The following is a 5000-nucleotide window of genomic DNA, read 5'->3' as shown; positions in this document are numbered from 1 at the left end:
AGGAGAGCTCGTGGCTCTGATTTGTTAATTGGATCTCTTCCGCCCATTCTTCTTCTTCTCCTTCGGGGGTGTCCAAGGTCTGGCTAGGCCATTCCTAGGAGGTGATGAGGGTACCGACTCTGGAGAAAGGCCAGGAGCACTGTCAGGAGCAGGATCAGGGGCAGCCCCAGTAGCTACAGGCTAGTCTCCTACTTCGGCTGCTGCGACAACCGTTGTGGGAGTAGAGCCAGCATCTGCGTCCTGGCAGGACAGTTCCGGATCGACCAGAAATGAGGTAATGTCCAGCCTGCCAGAGGGTCATCCTCGGCAGGTGGAAGTGAGTGGGAAGAAGAAACGTTGGGTCAGAGGCTCACAAATGACAATGACTACATTGGTGAGGTTAGGTGGATCTCCCGTAGGAGGATCCGTGTCAGGTTCTGGATCCGGCACTGGCACTAACTCAGCACCAGGTAAGGGGATTAAGGTTGATACAGAGATTCCAGCCGAGATAGGCAGAGCTTGGCACTGACCAGTGGTCTCGCAAGTGGCACTGGCAGTGAATTGGATTCAGACAAGTCTGAAGAGGGACCGGGGGTGCAAAACCTTCGGTGTACCTGGAGTGATAGGCGACAGAGATTCCTGTCCTGGGGTGAGGACCGAGCCTCTTCAGTTGGTTGTGGAAAGGGTGGTCGCTGCGGCTAGCTTTCTGGGGCATTTTGACCATCTTTCAGAGTGCCCTCTTATGTTGCAGGTCCTGCAACGGTATCTGGTAATATCTCTTTGTGGGGAGGGAGGAGGTTTTTGGTGGCCATCCAGTTGTGAGCTTCACGGACTAGGCCTGGAATGGTTTAGATGCTTGTGGGTTTGGTTCGCTCTTGGGCAAACGGAAGGTTGGGCTGACAGTGGCACAGCTGTCACAGGCTCTGTCCCGCTCAGGAAGTTTTAGCATGGCCTCACTGGCAGAGGCAATCAGGCAACAGAGTGGCAAGGGTGTAGGACATCCCCAGAGGATGTCTCGTCCTAACAAGAATTCCACTCCATGCCGAATACGTTTCACCACTCCAAGGAAGTGAGTTTGGGTGCTCCAAGGGGTGATCACCCTGAGTTCGACTGTGGGAACGGTCAAGGATTGTTCACCTACCCAGGTTATCATCCACCTGGTTTGCTCATCTACGATGGCACTGGCTGCACTTTGGCCCAATCAATCAGGCTAATATCCAAGCCAGTGTCGGCAGTAGTTGGTAGGATGAGACCTCTCGAGCGGCACAGCCAAGGAGGCTGTAGCACTGATCTGGTTGACATGCTTGGGAGAGACCATATGTTTCGGGCAGCCAGGATACCCAGCAGAAGAGTGCCCCGGAGTCCCACAGTCTCAGCAGGATCCCCTGGGATGGGATAATCACCCAGCAGTGATGGTCTGCTGGGAAGGTGGTGCGGAGTTAGGAGAGGAGGAGTGGCAGTTGTTGGTAGGCTGCCGTTGGTTGTTGTCTGCCTTGTAGCAGCACTCAGCTTCAGCATGACTGTACTTCTTGCAAATAGTGAAAGGAGGTTTGCTAGGTGGTCCGTTCCTTGGGTATGTTGAGCCTGAGAGGTATCCGGGTGGCACTACGTGGCGTTGAAAAGTGCTGTGGAAGACATTAAACGTTTCCCAGGCATTGGCCAAGCAGCAGGCTTCCCTGAGAGTGGGTGGGGGGTCCCAGCCTGAGACTTGTGACAGGCCCATTCTGTCCAGGACCAGCCAGCTTCCTTGGCCAGACCTCAGAACCATTGTCTCCACTTCTCGGGTTATTTCGTATGCCTTGGCTATTACCTCACGAACTGCGGCCATGTCTCCTCGTTGATTCTGCTCCAGCGAGCGGAGGGCTGCCTTTGCTTTACCTTCCAGGTGTTTGGTCAGCACTAAGGCCCTCTCGGCCTCAGTGGTGTTGAAGTCATCAAAGAGCGCCTCGACCTCTTCCAGCCATGCTTCTGGCTCTTCCTCAGTCCATTTGGGGACTAGGGCATTAATTCTTGATAGCGGAGCATTCGAGGCAGCAGGTGTGGGGCTAGAGGCTTGTTGGGATGCTAGAGCTTCTGCTTTCTTTCTTTGCTATCTCAACTCGGAGCTCCTTGACTTCAAGGGCTAGTTCGTGCTGTCTTCTCCGTTCTTCTCTTTCTTCTTCCAGCCGCCTCTGTTCGGCTTCTTGCTGTCTTTTCCTCTCTTCTCTTTCCTCGCCTTGCTGTCTCTGTTCTTCTTCGTGCTGCCTTCTCCTCTGTTCTCTTTCTTCTTCTCTCCTCTGCTCAGCTTCTTGCTGTCTCTGTTCTGCTACCTGTTCTTTAATCCACTTGGTGAGTCCGAGTCCCATGAGACTGGCCTCCTTCCCTAGATCCATGAAGGCTCTATAATCCTCGGTTGCCATGTTGCTGGTGGGGAAGGGCAGCTAAGTGGGTTGACTTGGCGTTCTTGGAGGAAAGGTTTGCGACGATTGTGGGAAGTGTCCTGTAATTTGGTGGCACTTCAGTGGTGTGGCACCTTTTCAATGAGGTGGCACTGTGGTTGAGTGTGCCATGAGAAGGTCACACTGATGGAGCATTCCTGAAGGAAGTCAAGAGTCCTTATGGGTGGATACACTAGTAGAATGGGGGTGCTCCTAAAGGTATAATAATCCTTATGGGTGGAAACACTTAGGAAATGGGAGTGATCCTGAAGGCGCTTCAGTCCTTATGGGCGGATACACTGGTTGTATGGCACTCTGTTTCTTAGGTACAGGTGCAGTGGCTTATGGTTAAGTACTTGGGTTTGGTGGCACTATGGTGCCAGTGCACTCCGTGGAGCAATACAAAACATCAGTGCACAGAACGGCACTGAGGGAGATGGCACTCTGCCTGAGGCAGGAGGTAATCAAGGAGTAAGAGGGAAAGGAGAGACTCTGGCACAAAGTCAGTGAGGAAGGAAAGGGAAAGAAGAAAGACAAGTGCTTCAGTAACTGGCTTGGTTGGCAGTGCCTCAGATTAGTGGCACTGTGGGAAGGGAACCCTAGGGCGTGTCACTTGTGGGTGGCTAGTTCTAAGAACTAGAGATTGCTTCCTGACATGGGGAAAGGAAGCCTTCTCCCTGGCATGAGGGGAGGGAGGATATGGGGGTTGCACACATGCGATTTGGTGCTTGCAGCATACGCAAGTATTGAATGAGGTACCCACTCCTGCACGGCAGTTGATAAACGTATAAGTAACTAGTTGTCCATGCGCTCGGTGGCGTACGAGAATTTATATGGGCTGAAGCACGAAATGGAAAAAGCAGGTATGCGATATTATTTGCAGGAAAGAGCGCTTATGAAGTTTCACGCAAATTCTTTGTAACTGGCTGTTATGATTGATGGGTTGTTTTTCCAACTCGTGGATAAATTTGTAAAGTCCTTTGTTATGCTAAAAGTAAGGTCTCTCTCTCTCTCTCTCTCTCTCTCTCTCTCTCTCTCTCTCTCTCTCTCTCTCTCTCTCTCTCTCTCTGGGACGCTTATACATTAGGAATTTTAATGTCACTTTACATTGTGCTTAAGGGAAAATAAATTAATTACGTTAACTTAAGGTTCCTTTCTTTTACAACATGAATTCGTGGAAACTACGTAAGGCTACTATTGCGTTCTCGCCCTGACAAGTGATAGTTAGTAAAGTCATAAATTGTTTCAAAAGGCTTCAAGTCTTCGTGAAGTTTTACGTTGAGTGAATGAAAGATGTGGGATCGAGTCGCTTGTGTGAGAAAACAGGTGATCAGGGGGTTGACTCACTTTGTTGCCCGACTCGTCGCTTTGTCACACCAACAGAGAACAGAAAGTGTTGGAGAGAAAATGGATACAAACAACAAAACTCTACCTTCTTCGCTAAATGCAGGTTTCAAATGCAAAAGTGAATGGTTTAATGTTAAACATCAGCAATGTCTTTACTTTACTGAATATACGCTTGGAAGGTTGTTAAATAACTACGCTGGGATGTTTTCCTTGGTACAACAATGGAATGATCCGCGCATGCGCCAACTTGAACAGAACGTCTGCTTGCTCGCTCGGCGTCAGGATGCCAGAGACCGCCACAAGTGTCTTAACCATTCATCAATTCAAAGTTCTGTATCACAGACAGAGAAATTGTACACATTTCTCGGCCGTAACTGTTCTTGAATAAAGTCCTAGCTAACTTGTTCTCACTAACACATGCGATAATTCCCTTATACACTTCCGAACTCCTACTTACTCATTCGTCTGGCAACACAACACCACTGTTCCCTACACTCGAAAGTTTGCAGATGAAAATATCCACTAATGCTACCCTATCGCTTTAAAGAAACATTAATATAATTTTTCTTACTTAACCCTGCATATCCTTAATGTTATTAAACTTAATGATAACCTCTTTACATGTCTGTTCCCTGTTTCCAGTCGCCTTGGTGCCTTTGTAAACAATGGAATTAATTACGTTATTATTTATTCCTGGTTCGTCCTTCCTATTTCTTAGCTGTTTGCGATGCTAGTTATGATTATTCTATATGATCCTGAGCATTAGGTCATCTCACCATAGGTTGAGGTCTCGTTGGAGGGGATGAACGGGGGAAAAGTGGGTAACTTACCTTGGTAGTACCATTATTTAAGTAGTAATGTGAAGGTCGCCATGGGAAATGATTAGCAATTTACGTTAAATTGAATTTATTTACATTAAAAAACAACCAAGGGTGTAATCTGAAAGGCTGATGATACAGCAAGTAAACTCAAGTAAGGAAAAAAATGCAAATTTGAACTGCGCAATAATTCTCAGCCGCTGACAAGTTCAGTTCGTCTTAAATGATTAGGCTTTCTTGCGTGCAACGAAAAGGGGGGACAGGCTATTGCTCCCCAGACTGCGTACCAGGGAAGTTTACGTCTATTGTAATGGCAGTACTTTTAAGATGATTTGAGGTACAGGGTAGTGAAACTGGACCAGAATTTCAATCTCCTGGAAAAAATTCCAGAACTAGCATGCACTTATACACAAATCAGTTCTCCCTCGTTACTAAACAA

This window comes from Macrobrachium rosenbergii, chromosome 41, assembly GCF_040412425.1.
Source record: "Macrobrachium rosenbergii isolate ZJJX-2024 chromosome 41, ASM4041242v1, whole genome shotgun sequence".
NCBI classification, from domain to species: Eukaryota; Metazoa; Arthropoda; class Malacostraca; order Decapoda; family Palaemonidae; genus Macrobrachium; species Macrobrachium rosenbergii.
The sequence above is the reverse complement of the archived record's forward strand: the minus strand, read 5'-3'. Positions refer to the sequence as shown.